Raw genomic sequence first — 19,497 nt, 5'->3', positions numbered from 1 at the left:
GAATTTCCTTCATCAAAAGTACTTTTTACAGAAGATGAGAAAATTATATTCTGAAGATAAACCTGAAGGGCTAAAATACTGAATTTATACTTCATCATCTACCTATTTGTTAAATAAGGAACACTGGCAATTATTGCAAGGATCTATGTTTATTGCAGGTATCTTTGATATGAGAACATTCTATACCTATAATCTTACATCCTCAATATAGACTAAGGAGATAGGAAGAAGGAATTACTGCCATTCAAGAGGAAACTAACATTTTTAAATAGTAAATTTGGAAAGGAGGGGCATTTATTTCACACAAATACAACTTTTAGATTCACATAATTATGGTATCCACAAAAGGCTTAATTTGAACCTGACAACAATAATTATTTTAAACTATGCATTAAGTATTCTAGGCTATTGCCTTTGAATTGAACAAGAGTTCCATATGATTCAGGCAAATTTTTTTCTGTTTTTTTTTCCACTAAAATATGACAGCTGTAGGACATTTTTTAACTCAAAACTAAAGGATCACATGGGAATTAGACCCCATAACATAAGACCACAATCCAGTGATTGAATGGGCTTGAACACAGAGCACATAATTCTAGTTCAATAACACCATTTTCTAGTTATATGAATTACAGTATTTTCAGCTGAAAAGCAATCTTAGAGATTTTATTTACCCCTTCTCTTGACAGTGACTTTGCTAATGCTTTTGTCAAATGTGGAAAAGAATTAATGATATTTTTCTCTTGGCATTGGGATTCTACACACAGACATGTCTTTGCTATTCCAGCCTAATAAGCCATTCTAACATTCATACTCATAATACAGATGAAGAGAGATTATTTTATCTCTGTCTACAGGAGATTATTTAAGTGGAGGAAAAATGAAGTCAGGATAAAATGTCGTGTTAATGTGGAAAAAATGTATTTCTGTAGGAGCAGAATGTTTCTCTCATCAATGAGTGGAACAGTTGAATGCATAAATCTCCCACACATCAATGGGAGAATAAATCTTGTAGTGATGAGTACGTGAAAGATTTTCCTTTGAATAGTGGAAAATACACAGTCTTAGTAGCTGCAAGTAAATTTATAATTACATTATTCTATTACTGATGTAACACCTGCTCAATACACTGAGACCTTTTCCTCTCATCATTGATTTTTGCATTTAATTTGCATAATGTGCCAAAGGAGAAAAATAATGGATCTGGCTAAAATTTCAAATGAACTAAATAATGGAGAAAAATGCAGAAGCAGGCAACTCCCTAAAAATATAATACAATACAGGGGAAGTCAACATGAGTCTCAAAATGTTCATTTCCAAGTATCAAAACTGCTTTATTTCCAGATTTCTATAAGAAATCTTGAGTGCTTAGTCCCGTTTTAAAAATATTCTTCAAAAAAAGTAGGTTTCAAAGAAAATGAGTCTTGGTAAGATTTCTTTTTTTCTACAACCACCTACTTGGTAAAAAGCAGGAGGAGTACTTCATTTTACATAATATCTCACAGATCAGAAATACGAAAAACTGCATGATGCGCAGCATGATGCTCAGCATTGTTCCCATCACATACAAGGGCTCTTGTTGCCTAGTCAAACCTCTTTGTCACCTGTCCGAGTCTCAATCTTATTCTGGAATTCAGGACCAAGAAATGTCCAGCAAGGGTGCAGAGTCAGTGATGAGCTGAGATTCAAGAGAAACTGGACTGCCTTGGATACGATTATTGAGGGTGCAGACCCACACTTGTCCTTGTGCCCTTGGTCATCCTAGATTTACACATTATGCACATGCCTAGAGCAGGTAATATCCAGACCCAGCCTGACAGGAAGAATGACAATTTGTTGTTACTGTAGTTTTCGTGCTTTCTGGGAAATCACATTTGTCCTTAACTGTTCTGCAGGTGATTTACTGGGACTTTCCTAACTCCAGAGAAGTCATTCTTTATTCTGTTTTAAAAGTTTCTAACTCCTAAAATATATCAAAGACTGTTATATTTTCAAAATATATGAAAAAGAATACTTGAATTTTTCTTCAATTCAAACTTCATCATTGAATATAACATGGGAGGGATTATAAATTATGACTTAAGCTACTAGATTTATTTCCCTGATGGGCAAGTCCATTTCTGAATCAATATTTATTTTTATGAACTACTGACTACTATCTTTAGAACCAGTAATATTTGGAAATATGGAACCCTTGAATTCACTTCGAATGTATTTAATGCATCAATAAATCTGCCAGATTCTTTTTCTGTTTATGCTAAGGGGCATGGGTGGGGAAGATCTATGAGCATCAAATGAGACCTCATTAACTAGATATCCAAAAGATCAGAATTTTTAACAAGTATTTTATTTATTTATCTGACAGAGAGAGAGAATGAGTAGCAGAGGGAGAGGCAGAGGGAGAGGGAGAGAAGCAGAATCTCCGCTGAGCAGGGATCCTGACAAGGAACTGATCCCAGGACCCTGAGATCATGACCTGAGCTGAAGGCAGATGCTTAACCTACTGAGCTACCCAGGCAACCCCCAAAAGATCAGAATTTAAGAAAGATAAGAAAAATAAGAAAGATAGAAAGAAAGACAGGAAGAAAAAGAAAAAGGAAGAAAATTAAGAAAGAAAGAAAAAGAAAGAAAGAAAGAAAGAAAGAAAGAAAGAAAGAAAGAAAAGAAGGAAGGAAGGAAGGAAGGAAGGAAGGAAGGAAGGAAGGAAGGAAGGAAGGAAGGAAGGAAGGAAGAAAGAAGTGGGCAAGGGCAGGAGGGAGGGAGAGAGAGAGGGAGGAGAAAGAGGATTCTTTTGGAAGGATGATGAAGAGGAGAAAGGTGGCTTCTATTTGGAACTCTTTCTCCATACAAAGACAAAATATCTGAGTTTTACTTTAGTCCACCGCACAAAATAAGTACATTTCATAGATACCGGAGAGGCAAATATTGTGCTTACATACTTAAGAAGCTGTGAAGACTGATCTTCACATTCCTTCCTGATGTCCTCATAGTTGAACTCTGAACTGTAATGGATTGTTTAAAGCAAAGGCAGTGAAAAGCCTTGAATCTCCTTTTGCCCCACTTCCCTTCCCACCTCTCCTTTGGACTCATTTCCCCACTCCTTGTCTCCATATTCCTTGTCATCTAACTTTGCTTAGCACCTCCAAAAAGAGTAAGAGAACCCACCCTTGACTTTGCCCTGTCACAGGATGTTAGTTAAGTGTTAGGTTAAAACTTTGAAAGAATGATCCTGTGTTGGTCTTGTTCCCTTCTACCTTTCTCATTTCTATGAGAAGAATACTCCCAGGCAAATCTAGCTCTGGAAGGAAGGTAAGAGAGAGATAAATGGAAAAGAGCCACTCCCAGCCTGCAAAGATGTTGAGTCTATCTGGACACTCACAGAGCTATCCACAAGTTCAATATGGATCAATGGAACACATTTTACCCTCAGACTGGTCAGAAGTAGTAATTGTTTCAAGCCACAGTAATAGTTACCTTATATATTCTCCTGGTCCCATAATGGGGTAAATCTAACAAAATCAGTTTCTCTATGGGTATCAGTTTCAATGGGAGCTCATAATTCTTTGCCAACTACTTATTTGGGTGAAAAACTAGAAGAAAGAGTGAGCTTTTTAAAAGCTCTATGCCCATGTGGGACTTGAACTCATGATCCCAAGATCAAGAGACACATGTTCTAGCAACTGGACCCAGCAGGCACCCCAGAAGAAAGGATTATTATTATTTTTTTTTACAAAGGTCTTGCTGAGGGACTGCTAGATGCTGGTTGATACTAAATGGAGACTCATCACGAACATTTTACACATACTAAAACAACGCTGGAAATAATACTGAATTTATGATGATAGACAATCACTGCCACGAATTCATTAGTGTTGTTATCTGTCAAGGCAACTGAAAGTATGTTTCTTTAAATTTATAGCTGTTATAATCTTCAGTAAGTGCTTGCCTTTCCCAAACAGGTGAGAAGTATACATCTTTAATTTCCTGGGGAGAACCAATTCAAGCAAAATTTCAGGCTCATACATGACAAACAAGAACCTATTTGCCAGGAATTGCCACTGAGACATTTTTTATAAAGACATGAGAGGTACCTCTCATTTTCTCAGCCTTTCCTTTTCTGCTTCCCAGAGGACAGTTGTTTGTTTGATGTCAAAGTAGGTAGTGCAGAACTAAAGAGGAGACAATTTCTAACAGACAAATTACAAATTACATCCATTCATATTATTTCTATCATCTCCAACCCCTTCGGTCTGACAAAGCCTCAGAAAGAAATCCCCATTGAAAGGGGTTCAAAAGTAATTCCAAGCACTTCAAATGATAGCAGGCATTCTTACTTTAGCAAACTCTCCATAAAGCAAACAACAACAACAACAACAAACCCCACTAAGAATATTAGTCATTTATCTTTAAAAGGGAAAATTAATCTCTAATTTTTAAAAAATCATGTCATGATTTTGGGGGGGAACTTCAAATACAAATATGGATAATAAATGACCAAAATTTTAGTCAAATTTCCTAAAAATGAACTGAAATCATGCCTTAAGTGTGTGCTAAAAGAAAATAAATTTGTGCTACCACTGCTTGGATAATAAAATGGTGTGATTCACAGTACCTGGGTAAGATTCCACCCAAATCAGGCACTCACAGAGAGAGTACGCAGAATCCAAGGTAGCCAAGGAAGATGATATCCTTGAGTGCAGATGTAAGGCTTATCAGGTTGGGTGTGGGCTCCTAGAGGACTTCGACTTGGATGAAGTTTCAGGCGTGACCAAATTTACAAATGGGTCTAAAAGTATGATGACCATTGCTAAAGATGGGCATGAAGGGACTATAGTTGGAAGAAGCTACCAGAATCCTGAGCCCAACAGCATTTGGGAAGGATTTCAAATTTGACAGGTTGAACTGGGCCTTACTGAGTCATAAGTTGCTCCAAAATCACAGGCATAATGAAAGTAAGAAAAGTAAAGGAGAGGGGCCCCTGGGTGGCTCAGTGGAATAAGCCACCGCCTTCGGGTCGGGTCATGATCTCAGTGTCCTGGGATCGAGCCCCGCATCAGGCTCTCTGCTTAGCAGGGAGCCTGCTTCCCCCTCTGTCTCTGCCTGCCTCTCTGCCTACTTGTGATCTCTCTCTCTGTCAAATAAAATAAATAAAATCTTAAAAAAAAAAAAAAGAAAAGTAAAGGAGAAACCAGGGAGAGTTAGAGATGGTTTATATGGACCTATGTAGTAAGAAGGGAGCCTACGTGTTTCTAGTGATTTGGGGATTACGGGTTATATTTCCAAAATAATAAAAAAGACCCTGGTGGCTTTTTACTGTGAGAACATAAAGCTTCTGCAGAGGATGCATTCATGATGTTAAGCTTGGGACTCATGGAGTGGGATATCATGAAAAAGATGTACAAACTTGAAAACTGAAGGCACTGAAATAATTCACTTTTTCTTGATTTGTCAGGCTTAATTACAAGCAATTCCTTAGAAATTCTACAGTGAAGTAGGCAATCTTCTTCGTGTTCCATGTACACACCCTGCACTGTATTTTTTTTTACTAAATATATAATTTACTAAATATGTTATATAATAAGGAATGATTGTTTTACTTACTGAAGTTAACAGTTCCAATTGCAGTAATAATTAATAATGAGTTTAGTGACATTTGTGCTAACTGCTGAACAGAGCTCGCTTTTAGTAACAAAGTAAACATAAACAAGTGTAAATTTAATTGCTAATAAAACATAAACTCAGGGCCCTCTAAAGAATCCAAACTGCAATATTCTTTTTCATTCTGAATTCAAACAAAAGCTATCTTTCATTTAGCAACACTTTCAGTGGAAATTTGGGGATCAAGAAGCCCAATTAATTTTTTAACCCCAGCATCAAGTTACTGAGTTACTTATTTTTAAACAAAGCCTTAAGTACCCTTGGCTGTAAGAGTTTCCAAACCAGTTTGTTAGCCAGTTAATAGACAAAAACTCTGAAGGGTAAGTAGACTTCTACTTCTCAGTAAGATTACTGAATCTCCCACATTCCCCAAACCTCCAGTTCAATTCACTACATTAAATCAAGCAACCATTCAAACCAGTGGGAAAGTAATCAATTTGAGGGTTCTTCAATAGCACAGAGATAAACGAAGGGGAGGAGTAACTAAATGCTTCATTTTTCACAACATCTGCATTCTTTTTTTTTTTTTTAAGATTTTATTTATTTATTTGACAGAGAGAAATCACAAGTAGATGGAGAGGCAGGCAGAGAGAGAGAGAGGGAAGCAGGCCCCCTGCTGAGCAGAGAGCCCGATGTGGGACTCGATCCCAGGACCCTGAGATCATGACCTGAGCCGAAGGCAGCGGCTTAACCCACTGAGCCACCCAGGTGCCCCAACATCTGCATTCTTGTTCTTTGGCTAATGTTATTCCTTTTCTCAGCTCTCATCTCATTGAGTTAGGCACTAACCTTACCCTGTGAAGAGGCATGAACCTCCCCCTGTTGCAAAGGACTGTCCTCGCACCTCTGCAATGGGGTTCCCTGGACAAGATCCTTCTTAAAAATGAACATTCTCAATCTTAGAATTGAAAATGGTAGGTGTGGGGCTCTGAATCTGTAGTTTAAAAAAAATCTGTTCGGGGCGCCTGGGTGGCTCAGTGGGTTAAGCCGCTGCCTTCAGCTCAGGTCATGATCTCAAGGTCCTGGGATCGAGTCCCGCATCGGGCTCTCTGCTCAGCAGGGAGTCTGCTTCCTCCTCTCTCTCTCTCTCTGCCTGCCTCCCTGCCTACTTGTGATCTCTCTCTGTCAAATAAATAAATAAAAAATCTAAAAAAAAAATCTGTTCAAGTTTGGTGAAAACAAAGCTATTCTCCTGCCAATCAGGGGTTTACAAGAAGTAAGAGAACACCTGGCAAAGGCCTGACTAGAACTAGCCTTGGGCAAAATTGTCACGTAGCCTAAACTTAGAATTTCTCTCTCAGTTCATCCTTGAGTCCACTTAGCACAACTTGTTTGACCTGTTGTGATCTGGGCAGCCCAGCACTTGCAGTCTCTCTTCTCATTTAAAGAAGACCTCTCAACCCTATAAGCAGCTGGACATCCCTGAATGTGATCCCCACACTCCTGAATGTAGTCCCCACCTGGTCATGCTTTGTCTCTCTAGATGTTTTTAAGACTTTATGCCCTTAAGCCATCAAAATCACTTTCGTCGTGCTGCTTTACTTCAAGACTCTATTCAATAACACTAGCAGTTAAGACCATCTAACCAATTTTAATTTATGAATGGGTTCATTAAATTTTAATAAGATTTAAAATTTTTATACAAAAGTAATACTTAGAATGATTTGGAAACTCAGAATAAAATGAAGGAAAAAGTCATACATAATCTGACAAGTATTGAGCATTGCTACCTTATCCTGACTGCTAAAATATGCATACTAAATATTCATGTGGGGTGTGTGTGTGTGTGTGTGTGTGTGTGTCTACGTATTCTGTGTTGGCTTAGCTCCCACATCTAGAACCAGACTGGCTGAGTTTGAATCCTAGTTCCCTTACCTTGGGCAAAGTTCTTAATCTCTGTATACCTCGGTCTCCACACCTGTAGAGTGGGAATACTAGTAAGACCAACCAAATGGGGTAGATCTGAATACAGATGTGGGTGCTCTTAGCCACAGTATGTGCTGTGGTCCAGTCCACTGCCTGGATTTGCATCTCAGTTCCAGATTTAATCTATGGGAGAGTTTCTTAACATCACTGTGCCTCTGTTCCTTGTCTATAACATATGGAGTTTATTTGATAAAAGGTCAAATAATACACTGTTTTACAGCTTCTATATTGCTTGAACTAAAGAAGGCAAAAGGGAAAATTATTAACTATAGTCATTTTAGGTAAATATGGCCTTTCTGTTCTTGAGAACCATGCTTTCCTACACTAACATAAACTTCCATATCAATATTTCACTTAAAGAAAATTTAAAAGTCTATTTGTTCTAGGGAGAGGGCCACTAAATTCTTTTCAGGTTCTCAAAGATACCCATGATCCAAGCAATGCTAACAACTACTGTGGCACAAGATGATCTTCCTGCTGCAACATTCAGGAATTTTAAGTTTTACATTATCTATTTTTCAGAATACACTCTCTGTTTTAATTTTTTCTGCCAGAATGACATAAAATACTCCAAATTCATATTTCTAATACTAAATTCCATGAGATACTGTATTTGGTCAAATGCTCACAAATGGGCCAGTGTTTAGATAGATAATCCCAGAAGTATATTTTCTTTTACCAAAGACAGATGTAATATTGGCTTGCCATTTTTATATCTGGATAATACTGTACCATTTGGTTTTACTAATATTTTGCTGTTTTTCCTAATTTAGGCCTAAAACAATATTCTTAAAGAAATGTTTTTTTTCATTTGTCCACTATGAAAATATTCCTATGGGCTTCGAGATTTATAAATCATTACACCAAACACCACTAAATAGCCACTTTGAAGAGCAGTCAACTGTCCTTTGGCTTCAGTCTGGTAAGAATCAAGGCATTGAAACAACCATCAGACCAATTTTTTCATAGTAGGTATTATGTTACTTTTGCATAGTTGTTTATTTTCCATCATTGATCTGAATTTATTTTCTATGTCTGCATCTTATTTTGGGACCCATCTCTATCTAGTGACCTGAGCTCTGATGGGAACTACAGTAGACATTAAATGCCACTGACTTAGCAGAGTACCTAATTTCTTAGCCTGGGATTAATTTTCCCCACCAAATAACATGTTTGTTGGAGGGTTGGCCTTATGACTAGGAGAGGCCTTCTGCCAGTCCTCAAAAATCTACATAGTTTTAAAAATATCCCTTCATGCCATTGATGAAATCCAAAAGAACTTCAAAGATGGAAGGGATGATGCAGTTTCAAAACCTCGAATGGCTCCCTGCAAGGGTGAGTCACTGAGCCGTGCTCCTCGTGCAGCAGTCATGGGAAGAGCATACCGTGCAGCAGCATTCTTTTGAGTTGGCAGGGAGCAGAAAGTAACCAAAATATCCTCCTCCTGGAGGCTCTTCAGAAAAGGATTTGCTTTCTGTTCAATAACCTCAAGGCTCAAGCAGGGCATTCACAGGTTTCAGTGGGATGTGCAAACTGCCATTCTCCTCAGATGTCTTGGACGAAGCCCATGAAGTCCACAGGACACTTAGCAGTGGGTAGCTGCAAGCCTGAAACCTTCCAGAATTAAAAGCTTTAATCGGACCTGGTAGAATCTTTAATATTTTCAAATACCCACACAACTCCCAAAATAGGACTTCTGCAAGTGAAATTGTAAAATGCGTAGGCTATTTTTTTTCTCTTCTTTGGCTATAACCTGAATGTGAAAGAGACTTCCTGTGAATTGATTCTGACAAATGCTTTTAAACACCTGTTTGATCAATCAACACTTTGAAGTAGTACTTTTCTAAAAATAAACTAACTCTACTTCCTTTTTCGCTTGCCCTTCTACTCTCTAACTGACGACTATTCAGTGCTGGCTAATGATTAATTGTGATGAAAGAAACATTTGTGCCACATAAACATCTGTGCATATGTACAGAACGTGTGCCTATGTCAATGAATGCCTACAGCAGCTTGCCCTTTGGGTTTGAATGTGTTACTTCCGGTGGTGTTATGTCCTGTGTAGCTCTATAGGAATAACAACCCCAACAGAGTGTCAATACTTTTTTCCCTTAGATGCCTGTAGAGCATACCCTTTGGGTAATGATGACAGCCACACCCTGCAGGGCTTGCTCCTTTGTAAGACTGGAAAGATGTGGGGCTATGGGAAGGATATGCTGGCACAGGGCGACACCTGACCTCACTCCTACTAGGTTCTCCAATGGGCCCTGCTCAGAACAGAGCAGGATGCTCACAGGCTGCTTCAGAGGACTGTGGTGCCCCACACAACTGCAAACGTTGTCTCTGAGTGGCCTGGGAGTTAGCAAGTCCCTCTCCAGGTCACCTCATGCTCTCTCTCTAGGATAGGCTTGGCTTGTACGCAGGAAAAGTCTTTCAATGAAACAGCCCTGTATTCTCTACATGGTTTCCTGGACATGAATTTTTAAGATATATTCAAAATGAAGATAAATGCTCGATGCCCAAACTAAGTGGCCTTTAAAACTTAAGGGTGTAATTTATGTGCAAAACATTTATTTAGAATTCTTCAAAAAATAAGATAAAAGCAAGCTGAATTTAACTAACTAGAAGATGTTGGGTTGCTTTTCCTTTTTAAAAGCTACCTTTAAATTATTTATAAATGAGAGATATATTTTGACAATTCTTCTATATGGTGTAAATAATCACAATAAATTAAAGGTTCTAAATACAATGAAAATTTCTAGTTAATCTCAAATCTGTGAACAGAAAGGCAGAGGTGCCCCTGGGCTTCCTTCATGCAGTTTACTCAGAGCCCTTGCCACAGGCTCTTGTGGAGCCGGGAAATATCTTCGCCCACACCCAGCAGTTAAACACCAAATTCAAGAGAAAATTTACCACAATATTCTGACTAAATGTTACCACAAATCACTCTTTATTTTAATACAGGGTGAATATCTTACACCTAAATCATCAGGTCTTTAAATTCATATATAAATTTAGTAATCTGACTTTTTTATATCTCATTTCAGATGGTGGCCACTTACTACAGTAATGATGATAAACTATGATTTACTGCATGGGATTCATGTGCATTATCTGCTTTAACCCTCTGATTGCAAGATAAGTTTTGCTATTGTCACAGAGGAGGAAACTGAGATTTAGAGAAGCAAAGACACACTAAAATCATATAATTAGGAAGCGTGTGGTGTAGAAAATCCATTAAGTCATTTGGACCTACAACTGCTGAACCTAAGGGCACTTTGCTTCTAGCATTGTTAGGTCACCTGGATTCCTTTAAGTCCTTATGTCAGATATGCTCTGACATATCATAAAATGTAATCTACTAGTAATTTACTCTAGAGCAAAATCATGATTAAGAAAGGATATTAAATCAACAGTTCTACTTTCCATCTTCACTATTTCCACCTGTTTAGAACAGTTGAGATTTAAGTAATGACAGTTAACTATCATTTTTTGCCAGAAAACCATCCTAAAAATTTGCAGCAGGCAGGACTCATATTTATTAATTTTTTTGTTTGTTTATTGAAGACCTTTTTGTTTGAATTCTCCCTGATGATTCTTTAATATTTCACCGAACCTTGTGATACCCAAAGCAACATTTTCACGTTGGTGCTAAGGCATAATTGTTGAATCTCAAAACTGCACTCTAGTAAAAGGAATAATGATGTTGCTATCACAGAAGAGAAATGCTTTTTCTTAACTATGCCAAATTCTAAAAATGACTTGGGATAAACAGAACCAGGGGAAAAATTTCTTATTCCTACCCAGAATAAAAGAGGTATCAAACATTTATATAAATTTAAATATGGAAATACAACACAGCTCTTGTATCAGTAATATCTCTAAAACGTAAATAGCCATTCCTTCTTTTTGAAACTCTGACTTTGAGGAGTCTCCGGAGCACAGATGACAGACAAAACTGAAATTGTCACGATCCGCTTAATCAAGTGTCTCTTCAACAGTGTCCTCAGGGAGTACACAATGTCTAATGAGGTTTTAGGATGATTTGTTAGACTAAGGTTTCCATCAGACACAGAGTTCTTCATTAATTATGATTCACCCCTGGAGACTGAGAAGTGTTTCCCTATCTTAAAAAAATATTCCTCCTAAGTACATATGAATTCATAAAGTAGAAAGGAAAAGCTGTCTTGACTCCTTGAAGACAATTTGCAAACTAAAATCAAACGAGATGACACAGGTCACCTACATCTGGAATTCTAAAGATTCTTCTGCTTTCAGAGGGAGGGTGAGAAAGGAAGCTGACTTAATTGAGGCATGGAGAGAGAGAAGGGTCTGAGGTGAGGATTATGAATTGAGATGTTTGAACCTGGGGAAGTTCTTCAAGAGGCACTGCTGTGACCTGGCAATGGTTCTAAGATGTTGTATGTGAAATGAGTACACATTTGTGGAAAGTGATGGGCTTCACGGAAACAGAAAAGTACATACTATTTTATTTCCCTTCAACTAAAAAAAAAAATCAACCTTGTTCATAAAAAGAAAAATTAAAACTACAAGTAAATACTACTTTTCACTTATCTAACTGGCAAATAGTAAAAAGTTTAGTGTACTCTATGATAAAGTGGAAATAGGGGAAATTAGTCATGGAAGGGCAAATCTGGTAGTTTTTTGGAGTATAATTTTTTTTGTTTATTTAAAGATTTTATTTATTTATTTGACTGACAGATATCACAGGTAGGCAGAAAGAGAGGGGGAAGCAGGCTCCCTGCTGAGCAGAGAGCCCGATGCGGGGCTCGATCCCAGGACCCTGAGATCATGACCTGAGCCAAAGGCAGAGGTTTTAGCCCACTGAGCCACCCAGGCACCCCATGGAGTATACTTTGATGATACATATCAACTTTAAAATACATGATTCCTCTGATTTAGAAATTCTATCACCAAATATTAATTCTACAGATACATTTACTTTATATACACAAGTAATTAAGTAAAAGAATAGTCACTCAAACACTGCGTAGTGGCAAAAAATGGAAACAACCTAAACATCCATCAACAGGAGACTGAAGAAATCAATTTTATCTCACTCATGGAATGGACTACACTGCAACTGTTCAAAGTAATGTGGTAGAATCTGGTATCACTCATACATGGAGTTTAAGGGGGAAAAAAATGAGCAAAGGAAAGAAAAAGAGAGAGTGAGACAAACCAAGATACATACTCTTAACTATAGAGAACAAATTGATGGTTCCCAGAGCAGAGGTTGGGGTAGGGCATAGGTAAATTAGATGATGGAGATTAAGGAGTGCACTTACTATGATGAAAAAATTAATTTAAAAAAATGTAATGTAGATATAACACACTGTTAGGAAGCAATCTCCTTGCTATACCATTAAGCAAGAAATAAAATGAGGTCTATTAGATCCCAGCATTTAGGTCAACATATCAAGGTTCTCCATCAGGAAATGTATGAATAGAAGCTGACACACTGAAAGGGAATTGGAGCCCTGAGAGACTAAGCAGGGAAGGGGATTTATTATTCATGAATATCTTTTAATACACTATCATGTACTTGTATTACTTCTTTAAACAAATTAATCAATCTTTTAGAAGACTTTGAAAGGAAAACCTATCTAAAAACAGGTTGCAAAGTCAGGTGAATAGGGGTACAATATGTCATTTAGATGGCACAGAGAAGTGGTTCTCAAACCTCTTGGCCTCAGGATCTTTTCACAATCTTTAAAAACTATGGAAGACACTAAGATTTTTTATGTGAAATATTTGCCATATTAAAACCAGATATTTTAATAGTTCATTTTCAAAAATAATAATGAGCATTTTTATGAAAAATAATTTTTTCAAAAAAATTACTTAAATAAGAGATAGCCTCTTATTTAAGTCACCCAGTTTTGTGGCATTTTGCTGCAGCACTCTTAGCCAATGAATACGCACCTCTGAAAAGCTTGACTAACCTGATTTCCTAATGGGAAATATAGAACTTGTGTAAATCATGATTGTGTGGGGGAAAGCCAGACATGTTGTTATAATAATAAATACCCTTCTATTTTGAAAAAAAAATTACTGAGAAGAGTGATATTTTCCATCTTTGCAATTCTAGCTTGAGAGTAGACAGCTGGATTTTTGGATTTTTGTATCTGCTCCTGTGTTGTGACATGACCTAAGTCAGTACTGTGTAGTTTCTGGAGAATACTCCATGGAGACAATGTAAGGTGAAAAGGAAAAACGACATGTTGGTATTATTATGAAAATACTTCTGTTCTCATTGAATGCCTAACAAAGCCCTGAGGACCATGTCTTGAGATCTAGCAGTCAAAATAAAAACAGGACGTTAAATCTGATTTGCCATGATAGGAAAAAAAATCACTTTCATTAGCAGCAGTGCACTTTCCAGAACTCTCCAACTCTATTAGTAATATTTGCCTGTTCTAACACAGGTTTATGAAACTCAAAGAAGGCAACAGTACTTGATAAAAACAATTGTCCAGGAGCAACAGCTTACCTTCCAATGAGGTAATCCTAACAATTTTTTTTCCCCCTAGGTGCAGCATAGTTTCCAACACTGGCCAAACAAGATTACCCTTTTAGAAATGAAAATCTATCTCCACCATGTGAATATTTTAATTTGAGAAACAGCAAACCATTTCACCATTGTCCCTAAAAATCACTGTCTTCACATGACACAATCTCTATAAAACTGTAGCATCTAAGGGACCTGTAATGGGTTAACCAAAGTTGTAATTAATTTGGCATTAAATAACGGTACTTTATCCTTCAGCTAACTTTTCATTCAATGTACATTATACTCATTTACTATGTTCTGATGATACAGCAGTGAGCAAAATGAGCATGCACCCCATCTTCACGGAACTGACAGTCTGGCTGATAGGCATTAATCACAAATCTCATAAATTACTAAAATTGATGAGTAAAACTAAAGTAAGCTCTGAGAGCACATTACAGGGTCTGCTACCTGCCAAGTTTAGGAACATGTTCTCAGAAGAGATTTCATCTCTTCCAAGAGCTGAAGGAAGTGTAAGTGTTAACAGGCACTGAGGGTGGGGTGCGGAGGGACTCTTCCCTGCAGAGGAAACGATATGCAAAAAGATCCAGAAGAAGGAGGCAGTGTAGGAGGTTCCAGGTACTGCAGTTAGGCCTGTGTGGTCGAATCACAGAGAGCAATATCACACATGAGATGGAGCAGACAACATGGGCAGGGAAGCAGTTCATGCAGGTTCTTGAATGCCGTGGTAAGGATTTCCATATTTATATTGAGGGCAACAAGGAGCTCTATTCAGAGTCCAGAGTGCTCACCATTACACTATGGAGGAGCTCTGTTGAATGGTATTAGAGAAGCCTGTCAAAATTTTACTGGTATGTTTACTAGAGATAAAGTAAGGTGGCCTTGTATCCAGCCTAAAGATTAGTTTCCTTGTAATTCCCAGTGGAAAGTGAACCTTATCATCTGCTTATTTGAGGTGCAAAGAATACTCCCTGATCTCAATCAGCAATGTGTGATATAACAAACATTCCAAGTCTTCCCAGAGAGCTTTAGTTGAAATTTTCTTCCCAATTGTTATGAAAAGCTTCAGAGAGAAATTTTTTTTTCAGGATGATTATCTAAGAAACATGTTAATTTTTTTTTCCAATCCTCTGATTCTGAGTTTTATCCAAGAATCAGTTATTAACCAGAGCTGTCCCTAGTTGAGACCACACTAGTTTAGCATCTGAATCACCAACCCTGACGTCAATGTTCCAGTCTCCTAACGAAGCCTGTTGTAAGTAAATATTCTATGATAGTTATATCTTAATTCGTTGCCGACATACTATTATGACAGCTATTATGTTATCAAGAGTTTTCCATGAAGTCCCACATGAAAAACATTGTTGGAATTTAATGCCTGAAGACACATTTTCCCTAAGGAATTTTTATATATATATATATTTTTTTCTTTTGCATTAATGAGAACAAATTAAATTTCCACATTGACCCAACCATGCCTGTCAGAGTTAAGCTCAATGGCATTAACTATGATGACGTTTTCTTTCTTTGCTTCCTTCCAATTAAGTTTTGCTTATATTACACCAACCTAAAATCTACCCTGTGAACAATCTCTAATCCTTTTATCGAGCAGTAAGTGGAACACATATAAACATACACAGCAAACCTATGCCTTCATTTCCAAGAGGTTCACCCAATATATTCAAAGAACTTCAAAACATGAGTTCAGTGTGACCATCTCATTACAGACCCCATTTCTTTTCACCACAAAGAATTAGGTGGAATGAAAAGAGGCTACTATCTGTGTCACTGTCAGAATAACTGAATATAACATAAAATAAAGAATAGTAAAATATGCTTAAGAAGGCACTGTAAATTTACCTAAATGATAAGGTTTCCCTTACAAAAATCAGACTTGTGGCATCAAACATGTGGGCCATGGCCTCACTCCAAATTGCTGAAACTTATTCTGGATCGCTAATGATTTACTGAAGTCTCACTCACCACTGCTGCCAATATAGGAAAAGTATACTGAAATGTAACTGCAGAGCCAAACTGAATGCTTTCTCATCTATGAAAGGGGAAGCCAGGACAATACACTAGAGAGAGCTAACAATGGGAGTAGAAGACCCTGAGAAAGTTCAGGGGAAAAAATCCCAAATAAGAAGGTGAGAGGTATGTAACTGCCCCCTGTTTTTGGATACTTGTAACTTACCTCCACAGAGAAACACATGCTCATACATACTTCATAAACAGAGAACATGATTCTGAGGCAAAATTCCAAGATGGTCCCCAATGACCCATGCCCTTGAACTGCTGTCTCTCCTTGAGAATTACCAAAGTTTGTAACTTGCTTTTAACTAGGGAAATTAGTTATGGCAAAGATGGATTACTTTTCAGAAGTAATTAAATTCTTTAATCAGTTGACTTTAAGTCATTCCAAAAAGAGATTTTCTAAGGTAGGACTGTCCTAAGCAGGTAAACCCCTCAAATGAGGGCTTAAAAATCAGACATCCTTTCTCCTGTTGGCCTAGAAGAACAAGGTTTTATGAATCTTACAACTCTAAGGAAATAAATTGCTGCTGGTGGCAAAAACTACATGAGTCTAGAAGAGGAGCCTAAGCCTCTGATGAGATGCCAGTCCTGGTAAACACTTTGACTGAAGCCTTTTGAGACCCTGAGCAGTGGACCCAGCTAAGCCAAGTTCAGACTCCTGGCCATAAAAATTGAGATGGTAAATGTGTGTTGTTTTAAGATGATAAATTTGTGGTAGTTTTAAAAATCTTCAATGGAAAACTAATGAAATGATGTAAAAGGTATCATGCCAAAAGCATACATGTTGCTTAATTAGTGCGATTCCAACATCTAAATATAATTGGGTGAAAACTGCATGAATATTCACAAATGCACATGCACCTATGTGTATACACCCATACACACTCAAATTTTTCACCAAGGGAGAAAAACCAAACCTGCTTTCCTTACCTTCACCTCCAAATTTGCTCCACCTTTTATCCTATGCTTCTTAGTTTAAAAGAAAATACATTAATTTAATACACAAATGGAAGCCTCAGAACCATCATGGACTAGTCACTCTCCCAGATCCTTTCTAAAATACGATCACCAAATGCTACCAGTTCCTTTTCACTATTTTCACTACATTCTTTAACTTGATCTGTCATGCCACTCATGAGCTCTTCCGTGGAATAATCAAGCCTTCTTACTGATCTTCCAGTCCATGGTTTCTTCACCACTCCCCCAAAGCCCACACTCTTACAATAGCAGGTTTTCTTCACAGAGCAGTCAATGGGAAGGATATGACTACAAATGATGGAGGAGGAAGGCAAGAGATGAGACATTGGACTGTGCACACAGGAGATTGTGGATACATTTACAAGCTCTGTTACCAACTGAACATTACCCTTAAATCAATGAGAAACTGTTGAAGGATTTACAAGGGAAGAGTGAAAAGAAAGAAGAAAGAGGAGGAGGAGGAAGAAGAGGAGGAGGAGGAGGAGAAGATGAAGAAAAAGAAGGAGAAGGAGAAGAAGGAGAAGGAGAAGAAGGAGAAGAAGGAGAAGGAGGAGAAGGAGGAGGAGAAGAAGGAGAAGAAGGAGAAGGAGAAGAAGGAGAAGAAGAAAGAAGAAGGAGGAGGAGGAGGAGGAGGAGGAGGAGGAGGAGGAGGAGGAGGAGGAGGAGGAGGAGGAGGAGGAGGAGGAGGAGGAGAAGGAGAAGGAGAAGGAGAAGAAGAAGAAGAAGAAGAAGGAGGAGGAGGAGGAGGAGGAGGAGGAGGAGGAGGAGGAGGAGGAGGAGGAGAGTCTTTCTTTACAGGAAATCATTCCTAATTTGGAAATGAAAGTTCTAGCATGAATCAGCAGCTTTTTTTGAGAGGAAACCTGCTTATTAACTCTGTGACCTTGGATAAGTTAGTTAAAAAATCACAATTTTTGGCAAAAAGAATTCGGAAACTGAAGTTACTGTAAGTGCCTGGCATAGTTCAATAAAACTGAGTTCTGGTTCCTTCTCCCATTTTCTCAATGGCAAAACATGAAACAGTATTCATTCTGTCCATTAATACTGAATTAAAGCTTACTGAGAGAGTTTGATCTCAGGAAATGGGCACATCTAAATGGCTGACAAAGTTAACATCTAACTAGCAGGTTGTAAATGAAGTTAGGAAAAATGAAGACCAGGTTGTCAACAGGAAATATTTTTATATTTGGACATAATAGTACATATCAGCAGAAACAAGTTTTGCTGTTTGATAAAACATGACATAAAATCTAGGTCCCCAGTGAAAATACAGGAATTTTTCATGTTACCTCTGTTTCCACCACTCTAGGTTACAAAAACAAAACAAAACAAGGACACTTAAGAGACTGTGTCTGCCTTCCTCAAATATTCTTGAGAACAAAGCAGTCATGCCTACCCAGCTTCTCTGAAAATGAATTGCCAAAGGTATATTTCTGGGATTGAAACACTAAACTAGGTCCCCTCTTTCACTTCTTATCTCTTTCCATGCCTGCAGATCATATATTCTTCAGGAAAAAACACATTACATGGACCAAAATCATAAAAAAAAAAGTCTAAGTCCAATTCTCTAGTTTTATGGTTTAGAAGGAAGACTTCAGAGAATTTAAAAAGAGATCAAGAGAACGTTCTTCCCGTTTTCTATACTCAGATGACACAGATTTTTAAGGATGACACAATCAAGGGGATGACTGGGCAGATCATGAAACAATCTGGTGGTCACATGGGAACAGTCTTTTTTAAGGCCACACTCACATTTTGGGGATGTGGTTGTTGGAGCTGTGTAGAAAAGTGTCAGAGCTACTAACTGCACAGCTCACCAGATGCTGGAGTGGGATCTGCCACTCCAACTATGCTGAAGCCTGGACTGAGCCAACAATCTGGAAAGAGAAAATAGGAAAAGAGTTCTCTTCTCCATGGCCTAAAAGGGCATGAAATTCTCTTATATTAAACCTTGTGAAAGTGGGAATATGTGACAACTTTTACCAATAAAGATGGTTCAATCTTAGCAAGAATAAAAGGTAATAATTAGCTTTAAAATACTGGTTTGAAGATACACATGTATGCATGCACGCACAGACAGACAGACAGACACACACACACACACAAGTATACATACCAAACTAATTAAAGTACGTAAGCAGAAAAATATATGCTGATAAAATCAAGAGGCTTGGCTTTTACAGTCCTATCAAAGGTTTCTTTGTATGTTTTGAAAAATAGTGACTTAAGCCAATACTTTTATTCTAACAAAATGTTCTTAAATAAATCAAAGAGATTCACTGAAATACAAAATGTCAAGTAATCTAATTCTAAACAGACTTGATCCTTTGTTCACACGTGCCTGTGTAAGAAGTGAGATTCAGAGA

The 19,497-nt window shown here is 37.7% G+C and overlaps 1 protein-coding gene across 14 annotated transcripts in view; it reads right to left on the bottom strand.

Moving 5' to 3' along the window:
• Nucleotides 1-19,497, bottom strand: part of PDE4D (phosphodiesterase 4D) — a 1,511,392-nt gene that overhangs the window by 859,774 nt on the left and 632,121 nt on the right. The gene's annotated exons all lie outside the window — the stretch shown is intronic.

The sequence above is a fragment of the Mustela nivalis genome (genome assembly GCF_964662115.1).
Source record: "Mustela nivalis genome assembly, chromosome: 3".
In the NCBI taxonomy this organism is placed as follows: Eukaryota; Metazoa; Chordata; class Mammalia; order Carnivora; family Mustelidae; genus Mustela; species Mustela nivalis.
The sequence above is the reverse complement of the archived record's forward strand: the minus strand, read 5'-3'. Positions and strand labels throughout refer to the sequence as shown.